General features: G+C 41.9%; 1 protein-coding gene across 2 annotated transcripts in view; it reads left to right on the plus strand.

The window, feature by feature from the left end:
- Positions 1-3,553: 3,553 nt before the first annotated feature.
- The window catches only part of ABCA1 (ATP binding cassette subfamily A member 1), a 155,649-nt gene continuing 146,972 nt past the window's right edge, over positions 3,554-12,230 (plus strand). The window contains exon 1 of one of the 2 annotated variants that reach the window (XM_089682623.1): positions 3,554-3,814. The gene's annotated coding sequence lies outside the window, so the exon portion shown is untranslated. The remainder of the gene's footprint in view (positions 3,815-12,230) is intronic. The other variant, XM_089682622.1, reaches the window with a different exon arrangement.

A 12,230-nucleotide genomic window follows, 5' to 3' on the forward strand; every position in this document is an offset into this window, starting at 1 on the left:
CAGTGGCTAAAATGGTTAGCACTTCAACCTGGCAGTACTAGGGTCACTGGTTCAAATCCCTACCATTTGCATGTTCTCCCTGTGCCTGCGTGGGTTTCCTCCAGGTACTCCGGTTATCTCCCATACTTCAAAGACATGCTAGTAGGTGAATTGGCTCCTGTCTATATTGGCCCTAGTATGTGTATGTATGAATGTAAGTTGGGGACCTTAGATTGTACGCCCCTTGAGGGTCAGGGACTGATGTGAATGTACAATATATATGTAAAGTGCTGCATAAATTGACGGCGCTATATAAGTACCTGAAATAAAAAAATAATAACAACTAGAAATGTCTTCGGTCAATTAATTATGACCATCAAATCACTTTCTGCCAATGAAGATTTCCCATAGTGTGTGAACTGGCAGCTCAGATGGATACAAAGACAGTAAAGATGGCTCTGGAACGCAGCGTCCGGCGTGCGTTCCAGTTACCAGATATGACATCACAGCGTAGTGAAGATCGTGATCAGGCTCAGGTAAGTATTGGGGGGCTGAGGGGGGAGTTGCACATTGAAGGTTTTTTACCTTTGTGCATAGACCACATGGCGGTAAAAAACCTTCAGCCCTTAGAACAACTTTAAACATTTGATGTTTTTTTTATTTTCTATTGTGAATAAAAAATGGGTTTATGAGATGTGGAATTAACGTAATTGTTTTTTATGTAAATTTTACACAGCGTCCCAACTTTTTCAGAATTGGGGTTGCATTTATAACCAAACACATGCATAAGGCCCCATGTACAAGGGACACTTCTGAATGATGGAAACTGACTGCTGGAAAACGTAGGCTAAAAAACGTCTGTTTAGCCGTGTTTGCATAACGCGTTTATGCGCATGTGTGTTTAGAAGTGTTTTTTAAAGATAAACACAGGAGAACCTCCCAAATGCCCAGAATGCACTGAAAAGTGGTAAATTATTAATTATTTCAGAGAAATACACAGAGTAGAAGCAGAGACAGCAGTATGTGTTGACATTAGCTAGGTGTGAGATGCTCAATAACATTTCTTTTGTTTCCAAGGGTGGGATAGGTGTCTGGTGGAGTGAGTCATTAAGGTCACCTGGCAGGGGGTCTTCATGAGGAATTTGAGGTGTGAATGGTCATTAACATATCTTTTGTTTCCAAGGGTGGGAGAGGTCTGAGGTGTGAATTGGTCATTACTATGTGTGACAAGCTTGGAAGGAAGCTTGGAAGGAACATCCTGTTTTCAGTGTTTTGTCCATTTGAGTACCTTGAAAACGCTTTGTATGCATTTTTCATAATGAAAAAAGGCTCTGGACAGCATTGGGAACTGGAAGAGTTAAAATAAAATTTCAGACGCAAACGATTATAAACGCAATTAGTCACGTTTACAAGCATTTTGTGTTTGAAACGCTGATAAAATCGACTGCTGAACGCAAGTTTTCTGCGTTCAAAAAAACGACTGTAAACTCAAATGACTGTAAATGACATAGTGTACATGGACACATAGTGTACAGGAAAACATTATGCCTTCGACACTCCCTTGGCATCAGAGACTCTGCTCTCTCCTGGCTCTCCTCCTATCTATCCCAGCGCTCCTTCAGTGTTACCTATAACGCTACCACCTCCCCCTCACTCCCCCTCTCTGTTGGGGTCCCCCAAGGCTCTGTTCTTGGGCCCCTTCTCTTCTCCATCTACACCTCCTCCCTTGGCCAACTCATACACTCCCACAGCTTCAACTACCACCTCAACGCCAATGACACGCAAATCTACCTCTCTACCCCTCGCCTCACCCCTTCAGTCTCCGCTCAAATCACCTGCCTACTGAACGACATATCAGACTGGATGCCACTCCACTTCCTCAAACTGAACCTTTCCAAAACCGAGCTCCTAGTTTTCCCCCCCAGTCCGCGCTCCCCCCCCCCGACTTCTCCATCACGACCAATAATGCCTCCATCAGTCCCGCCCCGCAATCCAAAGTTCTAGGTGTCACTCTAGACTCCAATCTATCCTTCCAGCCCCATGTCCAATTGCTAGCAAATTCATGCAGGCTCCACCTCCGCAACATCTCCAAAATACGCTCGTTCCTAACCCCAGACACTACTAAACAACTCATACACTCCCTTATTATCTCACGACTTGACTACTGCAACTCCCTCCTAACCGGCCTACCTCATCACAGACTATCCCTGCTTCAGTCTATCCTGAACTCAGCGGCCAGACTCATCCACCTTACCAACCGCTCCGCATCTGCCACCCCCCTCTGTCATTCCCTCCACTGGCTTCCGATTGCCCAACGCATAAAATTCAAACTACTAACACTGATGTACAAAGCTATTCATAACGCTGCCCCAAACTACCTCACCGACCTAATATCCAAATACCACACAACACGTACTCTTCGCTCCTCACAAGACCTCCTACTATCTAGCTCCCTGGTCTCCTCCCATGCCCGACTGCAGGACTTCTCCAGGTCTTCCCTCATCCTCTGGAACTCACTACCCCAATCCATCTGTCACCTACCCTTCTCACCTTTAGGCGCACCCTGAAAACCTATCTCTTCAGAGAAGCCTACCCCACCCTCACCTAACAGCCGATCTCCTCCACTCCTCCTACCACTCCATCCCCCACAGTCATCTCCTCCTGTAACACCATCCCCTCCAACCTAGATTGTAAGCTCCAAAGAGCAGGGCCCTCAAACCCCTCGTGTATTGTATTGTTACTGTATTGTCTCATGTACTGTCTCCCACTCAGGGGTGGACTGACAACTCATGGGGCCCCCGGGCAATAGGGGGCCATGGGGCCCGTGTGTCCTTGCTCAAACTCAAAAAAGCCTATGAAAAAGGTACCAGGGGCATCTCATGGGGCCCCCTACTGATCCTGGGCCCTCGGTCAGTGCCCGAGTTTCCAAATGGTCAGTCCACCCCTGCTCCCACTATAATGTACAGCGCTGAGCAAACTTTTTGGTGCTATATAAATTCTGTATAATAATAATAATAATTAGGGAGAGTTCAGGGGCTGCTGAAGAAAACACTGAACAGCTCCTGAACGTCAGTTTATCAGCTGCAGTGTACATGAGCCCTAAAAGCGTCCGTATGATAAAGGCATGCTGATCAATATACCATCCTGGGCTTGTTCTGTTCACAATGTGGTCCTACGGTTCCTTCTACAGTCCCTACAATGTATGCCTGAGCTTCCCAACAGATGACGTCATTTGTTATTGAACATCGAAGTCCTAGAGAGGAGCATCCACACAGATGTAGCAGGAATCAGACAGGATGACCTCACTCACATCATACTCTATAGAATGGAATACACAGCCCTCTAAAATGCTAGCACTGGCTGGAGATGAATCCCTGCGCCTAGAGAATGAATGAAGTGGGGGAAAATGGAGTCTTCTTCTAAGCAAAAAAAAGAAAACAAGCTCAATTCCCCCTCCTCTAGGTGATCTGGAGTGGATTGCCCTTTTAAGAGGCGGGGCCTGTCTACACGTGCTGGCAGCCCAGAGCTGAGCCATATAAACAGACTTGAGCAGGACAGCTGTGACCGATAGTAACCCCTGGTGTACTGCTCAGCCTCCTATCTATAAAAGGAACTCCGGGTTAAAAACCACTGCCTGCCTTTTTTTTCTTCTTGTTCTCTCGGAGGCAGAGAGGGGGAGATACTGTGCAGAGGGGAGACTGACAAACATATACGATCACAGCACACAGGAGAGCATCAGAGGAGCTTTGTCCGGACTGGAGACACTCGGGACTCTTCTACACAGGGATCCGCAGCGATCTCATGAGCTCACCCAGGATCGGAACCCACTAACAAGGTAAGTCGCCCTTTTTCGCCTGATTTTCCTAACTTATCCAAGCCAGATCTCCAGGATTTCTTAGAAGAAGAAGATTACATTTACAGAGAAGGAGATTTAAATCATTGATGCTTCTTCTTCCCATCTGTCGCTTTTTTGTGTCTCTGGCTGATGAGTGACACCTGTCAGATGTCACCTTGTTGTCCTTGTATTGTCTGATTGTGATGTCCAGGTCTGAGACCCAACCAAGGTCAACAGATTGGGCAGAAGTGCCAGCCTGGCTACCTGGTGACAAAGGAGCCTGTGTGTGAAGGGAAGGCAATCATCACACAGCCATCTCCCAACTTGTTTTCTTTATTATGGTGGCCATACACACGTCAATAAATCATCAGTTACTTTTCCAATCAGATTGATAGTCAACATCACAAGCGATGGATATGACACACACGGAAAAGTGGAATTTGATCGATAATTGGAAGATATATAAATTATCAATCGTATCTCTGTTTCCACCAGGCAACCTCATAATTTGATCAGTCGAAGTGACTGATTGATGTGGTATAAGTTATCGATCATATCTCTGTTTCCACCAGGCAAACTCATAATTTGATCAGTCGAAGTGACCGATTGATGTGGTATAAGTTATCGATCATATCTCTGTTTCCACCAGGCAGCCTCATAATTTGATCAGTCGAAGTGACCGATTGATGTGGTATAAGTTATCGATCATATCTCTGTTTCCACCAGGCAACCTCATAATGTGATCAGTCGAAGTGACCGATTGATGTGGTATAAGTTATCGATCATATCTCTTTTTCCACCAGGCAACCTCATAATTTGATCAGTCGAAGTGACCGATTGATGTGGTATAAGTTATCGATCATATCTCTGTTTCCACCAGGCAACCTCATAATTTGATCAGTCGAAGTGACCGATTGATGTGGTATAAGTTATCGATCATATCTCTGTTTCCACCAGGCAACCTCATAATTTGATCAGTCGAAATGATCGATTGATGTAGTATAATGCAAGCCATAGACGGTTCGTTTATCGGCCGAATTTTCGTCCGCACAAAAAATCGGCCGATATTCACGCTGTTAGTGGTGCCAGCCCATCGGCAGTTTTTTGTGGATCTTCTCATTTATTTTTATCGGTCATGCTGGAAAATCCACGAAAAACGGCCATTTTCGTGGACAGTGGTGGCAGCATCGGCAACAAGGCCAACCAATTTTTCATTTCTCGGCCAAAAATTTGGCCAATAAACGGCATGTCTATGGCCTGCCTTAGTTATTGATCTTATCTGTTTCCACCAGACATCCACATAATTTGATCAGTCGAAGTGACCGATTGATCTGGTATAAGTTATCGATCATATCTCTGTTTCCACCAGGCAACCTCATAATTTGGTCAGTCGAAGTGACCGATTGATGTGGTATAAGTTATCGATCTTATCTCTGTTTCCACCAGGCAACCTCATAATTTGGTCAGTTGAAATGACCGCTTGATATAGTATGTGCAATCCTTTTTCACCCTGTCCAATTGACTCAGTTTGATTAAAAATGATCTAAAATGAGTCAGGGAATCATGGCTGTTCCATTGATTTCTGATTCAATTGTTTTGATCAGTTTGAACAACTATGGGATGTGTATGGCCACCATTAGATTTGAGAGTAGGATCTTGTAAAGAACAAGAGATCGGACTCTGAACTCACTCTGTGTCTTTTTGTTGGCTTATATCATGGCTTTAAATCAAAGAATTGACCCCAATTACTAATCTTTCTACTACATTCCCTCAGGCTTTTAATACAGAGAGACTCCCCTATTATTCAGTTTTCATACTTCTTTACTAATAGATGGCAATTATATAAGCTACCAAGCAAGATGAGATACTTTATTGTTATTGTTTACAAGGAGGAGCAGAATTTTGTTTGGCATCTATCTACTCCTGATAGTAACAGCATACATATGCAAAACACTATACTAAACAATCTAATTAAGTCAACTCTAGAATATCACATATAGGAGTAAACATTGCATTGTAGCACTTTTTTTACCCTGTCACAATAGGAAAACAATTCATGGATTGAACAACCTGTCTACAACAGCAAACTGTTTGTTTATCAATGCTGTAGACCAACCATCCTCAGCCTGAGTGCCATGGAAGCCTAGGGTTTCTCCAGAGGTTGCTGGGGTTCCTTGAGCTGTAGCTGATCGACCTCCCATCTGATGGTGGCTGCATAGTTCCAAGTCCAGCACCACTTAGCAGAACCAACAGCAAGTCAACAGTGAACTTTTTAGTTGTCCGTAAGGTTGGCATTCTGACCACCACTCTAAGGGCCATTCTTTCTTCTGACCTCCAGTGTAAGAGGGGCATATTTTCCTGTGGACGCCAATGTAAGGGCATTTTTTATCAATACCCACCAATATAAGGAGTATTATTTCCACTGACTACCAGCGTATGAGACATTTTTCCCAATGACCACCAAATTAAGGGATATTATTTCAATTGACCACCAATGTAAGGGGCATTTTTCCCACTGACCACCACTATAAGGGGAATTTTTCCCACTGACCACCACTATGAGGGACATTCTTCCCACTGACCACCACTATCAGGTATTCTTTCCACTGACCATCACTATGAGGGACATTCTTCCCACTGACCACCACTATCGGGTATTCTTTCCACTGACCATCACTATGAGGGACATTCTTCCCACTGACCACCGCTATAAGGGGCATTTTTCCCACTGAACACCACCAAAGGGGCAGTCTTCCCACTAAACATCATGGTAAAGGGCATTCTTCCCACTAACCACCATGGTGAGGGGGATTCTTCTCACTGAACACTACTATAAGGGGCAGTCTTCCCACTAACAACCACGATAAGGGGCATTCTTCCCACTAACCACAACTATATGGTGCATTCTTCCCACTTTCCATCACTATAAGGTGCATTTTCCCACTGACCACCACTATAGGGGCATTCTTCCCACTGGCCATAGCTCTAAGGTGCATTTTCCCAATGACCACCACTTTAAGGGGCATTCTTCACACTGACCACCACTATAAGGGAAATTTTTTCTCACTGACCACCACAGTGAGGGTCATTCTTACCATTGGCCATCATTATAAGGGTGCATTTTTTCCACTGACCCTCAATGTAAAGGGAGCATTCTTCTCACTGACCACCAATGTAAGGGACATTTTTATCCTTTGACTTCCCATTAATTTATTTTATCGGGTTCCTTGACATCTGAAAATGATTTCTCCTCCTCTAGGGTAAAAATATTTAGAAAGGCTTCTGTAGAATATTTTTTGTTACAAGGTTACATGATCCTCCCCCATACTTCATACAACCTACAGATATTTTTAATACATGTATATTATACAGCTACACTGTATGGGATACAGAGTAGCCAGAAATATTTCAGTACCATAGAACTACTGTCTGGGGATGGTTGGGATTTGTAGTTCCACAGCTGCTCTGTTTCTTCACAGCGTCTGTTTAGTAGGGTATCCTGAAAAATGCCATTATGCCAGTTACATAACACTGATTTGTGGTTAGACATGCTTCATATCTTCGATGATCCTCTATCATTCATCTGCAGCTCGTGCGATTAAGGGCCACTTCTCATATAAGCCAGGCGTTGGAGCTGTAGAGAGAGATATTGCTGAGGAATGACCGACAGTAACCTTTTAGTAGGGTTCTTCACAGATAGAGAAAAAAGTGGGACATTCTTCAATTGGGGAACTGAATCTGTATACAGGGAACAATCTGGATCTAACTGGCTGGTGAATATGCGCAAGTAAACATTTAGGCACTCAGCAAAGATGTAAAGCCATAGTGCTGATTCTGTTTTTGCATACTTAGATCAGAAACAAAGCAAGAAACAATGTGATGTACTGAAATTGTCAGCGAATATACTTTAGTTCTTTTTTAGAGTAAAACCGTTTTTTGCATATTCTTTTGGTTAAAAAAAAACCCAGCATAGGGCAGCTGTCATTTCAGTTGTGTTAATAGTTCAATGGGAAATTACGAGGCTTAATTACTCAGAATAATATAGAAGTTCTTCTAACCAGCATAAATGCTGAGGCTACAATTTTTTTTTCTCTGCCTTGGGCAAGTGTTTTTACTCTTGACCCTCAACAGTACATTAAGTTATGGCAAAGCACCAAGATTGCAAAATGAGATCAAAATGTGTGTCTGGATTGAAACTGCATAACGGGGTTAATTTGCTAAAGAAGCTAAGGTCCACTTTGTAAAATGTCCACTTTAAGTACCCATTCAGGGGAATTAAAAATGTAATTTTGCTTTGCACACGATTGTTTGATTGAAGTAAACACTGGTTCACTTTGCCGTTAACATTCAGTCCTCCCTCTTTAGAGCTTTGCGTTGTGGCACAATGCAGTTTGCCAAGCATTATTGAATCATGCAAAAAATTATTATTATACAGTATTTATATAGTGCCAACAGTTTGCTCAGCGCTATATAATGTGTGTTGCATTGTAGTGCTGTTCATTTAGAATGTTATCCTAGTGCATGATCACAGTAGCAAAAATGCACCCTCACAAGTGCTTTTTTTGGGCAATCGCCATGCGTTGACAACCCATTCAAACATAATGGGTTGCCAAAATGCTCATTAATGTAGAAAATACTGCATTTTAACATGTGGCTTGCAAAAATCATTCCTTGCTAAAGGTACTATTGTGTTCCTTTTTTATTTAGTGGTTTAGCTAAATTATTATTATCCAGAATTTATATAGCGCCAACAGCTTGCTCAGCGCTTTACAATGTAACGGGAGACAATACAGCAACAATACAGTTCAATACAAGAGGGATAGGAGGGCCCTGCTCCTTGGAGTTTACAATCTAGGATGACTAATGAAAGAAAATGTGGCTTTTACATGTGTTGCACTGGGTAGCCCATTTATTTGAATTCATTCCCAACACACAGAAAACACACGAAAGAAGTGCTTGTATCTTTTTTTTTAAAATGCATTGCACCAAAACGCAAGTTACTATGCAGTGTGGTGTGCTAAAACACACATGCATTAGCGAGAAGAATGAATGGCACCACAGTGCATCTACAATAAAAACACTTGTTTTTGAGTGCTTCTTGAACATGTGCACGTTCCCATGGCACACAGATGTGAATAGTGAATTAATGATCAAATACCTAATATTTAGGTGAGAAGAAAGAATTGGTTAAAAATTTCCAAACTTTTGCATCACCATTTCTTGCTAGACTCTCAAGACCAGGGGCGGACTGACAACTCATGAGGCCCCCAGGCAATAGGGGATCATGGGGCCCCTGTGTCCTTGCCCAAACTCAAAAAAGCCTATGAAAAAGGTACCAGGGGCATCTCATGGGGCCCCCTACTGACCCCGGGCCCTCGGGCAATGCCCGAGTTTTCCAAATGGTCAATCTGCCCCTGCTCAAGACTATCCTTTGTGGTCATACACTATGTACTGGCAGGCAGCACTAAACTCATATGTGCTGATTAATGTGTATGGGCACCTTTAAGGGCTCATTCACACTAGAATGCGGTGTGAGAGACCCGCATGCTGAACCGGATTCTCGCACCGCATTCCAATCGCACTACCTTTGTGATCTGCAGCTGGTGTCAGTGCAAAGTTAATGACACTCCAAACACATGTTTGCCTGCACCAGATCACATGGTACAAAAGTACCAATGCGATCCGGTTGCACTGCAATTCCAAGAGTAGTGCATGCACTACGTTTAGTCCAGGGAGATTTCAGTCCATTCAAAATTAATGGGCTGAAATCGCACTGCACAGAACTGCATGTTATATAGGAAGCGCACAGCATTTCTCTGCGATTCACATGCAGTTCCTAGTGTGAATAGGCCCTTAGTGATTATTATTATCCAGGATTTATATAGCACCAACAGTTTGCTCAGCGCTTTACAATTAGCGGGAAACAATACAGCAAAAATACAGTTCAATACAAGAGGGATAGGAGGACCTGATCCTTGGAGCTTACAATCTAAGATATATATATATATATATATATATATATTATTATACAGGATTTATATAGCACCAACAGTTTGCTCAGCGCTTTACAATATATCAGGAGACAATACAGCAACAATACAGTTCAATACAAGAGGGTTAGGAGGGCCTGATCCTTGGAGCTTAATATCTAAGAGATGTCTGTGATATGTCAGTAGCCATTCATTTCTAATGTACAGTTTTGGAGCAACTGATCACTGTACACGTTTTTATTTTTTGTGCTGTGAGTACACATGAAAGCTTTTGTTTGAAGGAGTGATTGGTACTTGTCAGCCAAACTATCTATTGCATCAGCTACATTTGATTGGAATGTTAATGTTAAACATATGTTATAAAGACTTTATGTTTTCTGCAAACTATGTGGAATTGAATAATCCACAGGAAGGGCAGACAGAGTTTGTAGAAGAGAAAATTGCAAAACATGCAGAGCATAGAACTATCACATAGAAAGAATGTGCAACCTATTGTTTAGCCAATAACATGTACAGAGTCAGTAAGACAAAGGATGTTTTTCTGAAGGAGAGGAAACCCTGGATGTTGCTGGAATTCTTGATACTTCTCTGATTTATTATAACTCTAGAATCATTATCTGAATTCACTTTCCTTAATAGATTTAGCAGTTTCTGAACAATTGTGGGAATGCATTTGCTGCATTTATTTCTATGTGCTTGGTAACTGAGTGCTTATATTGGGCTGATTATGGCTATTAGATGTAAAAGCATCCTTTTGTGCTTTTTTTTTATCACACGTGATCTCTGGCAGAAGGTCTTGTGTGTAGAGGTACTTGCATTGCTGCAGTCAAGAGGGAAGATTGGTCCTTGTAGAGTTAATTTGTCCAGATTCATCCATGTAGGAATGGAGAACAAATCCTGCAGCTGCTGTCTGATTAACAGTGAAGGGTTATTGTACAGATGGGATAATGACCATGATTGGACAATGACCATGCCTGCTAGTTTATACAGTCATCATATGTCCATTATTGTGCCATTGGTTTGTGTCACGGAGCAGTTAAGTGTTAAGTTTGCCCATATTCTGAACTTCCACAATGCTTGGGGTAACAATAGAAGAAGTCATATGATGTCAGCAAATAACACACATAACACAATATCCAACATAATTCAATATCCAGTTGTTGCCAGCTTTACGTAGATAGGGCCACAGTCATTTTTAGAAATGGTAGATGTATGGCAGATCTGTAAAAGATACAACTGGAATATGCAGTTGGCCAGTGTGTGAAAAGAAGCAAATTATTACCCTTTTACTGTCAACCACTACAACCTGATAACTACCTATTTTACTGTAGGTGTCAAAAGAAGTACAGAGGCTACAGCAATAACAAGCTAACTTCATTTTGTATTAAGCACATGTATAATAAATGCTCATTTTGGATACAATTGTAATTATTTATGGTTTCTAACATTAAGGGGTAACTAACATGCTTTCATACTCAAAACTCTGGAAGAGAAGAAGAAACCCTAGAGAGACTGAGATCTAGCTATTGTTTAACAGTTAAGTACAGCTGTGCTCAAAAGCTTGCATACCCTGACAGAAATTGTGAAATTTTGGCATTGATATTGTAAATATGACTGATCATGACAAAAAAAACTGTATTTTATTTAAGGATAGTGATCATATGAAGCCATTTATTTTCACATAGTTGTTTGGCTTCTTTTTAAATCATAATGATAACAAAATCACCCAAATAACCATGATTAAAAGTTTACATACCCTGTTTGGCCTTGGTACAGACAGACAAGGTGACACCCACAGGTTAAAGTGGCAATTAAAAGTTAATTTCCCACATCTGTGGCTTTTAAATTTCAATTATTGTTTATGTATAAATAGTCAATGAGTTTGTTAGCTCTCATGTAGATGCACTGAGCAGGCTAGATACTGAGCCATGGGGAGCAGAAAAGTACTGTCAAAAGACCTGCATAACAAGGTAATGGAACTTTATAAAGATGGAAAAGGATATAAAAAATATCCAAAGCATCCAAAGCCTTGAATATGCCAGTCAGCACTGTTCAATCACTTATTAAGAAGTTGAAAGTTTGGGGATCTCTTGATGCCAACCCAAGGTCAGGTAGACCAAGAAAGATTTCAGTCACAACTGCCAGAAGAATAGTCCGGGATACAAAGAAAAACCCAGGGAAAATACAGGCTGTTCTGGAAAAAGACAGCGTGGCTGTTTCAAGGAGCACAATATGACAATACTTGAACAAAAATTAGCTGCATGGTCGAGTTTCCAGAAAGGAGCCTTTACTGCACCAGTGCCACAAAAAAGCCCGGAGAGGCGTGTCAAGGTGTTGTCAGGCATATTGTAACCAGGTTGTTTTGGAAGTTTCAAAAGATGTAGCAAATTAAAAATCTGGATTTGGCAAACTGAGCATCCCTGAAA

The sequence above is a fragment of the Staurois parvus genome, unplaced genomic scaffold, assembly GCF_062004578.1.
Source record: "Staurois parvus isolate SC_StPar_1 unplaced genomic scaffold, SC_StPar_1.0 ptg000292l, whole genome shotgun sequence".
Taxonomy (NCBI): Eukaryota; Metazoa; Chordata; class Amphibia; order Anura; family Ranidae; genus Staurois; species Staurois parvus.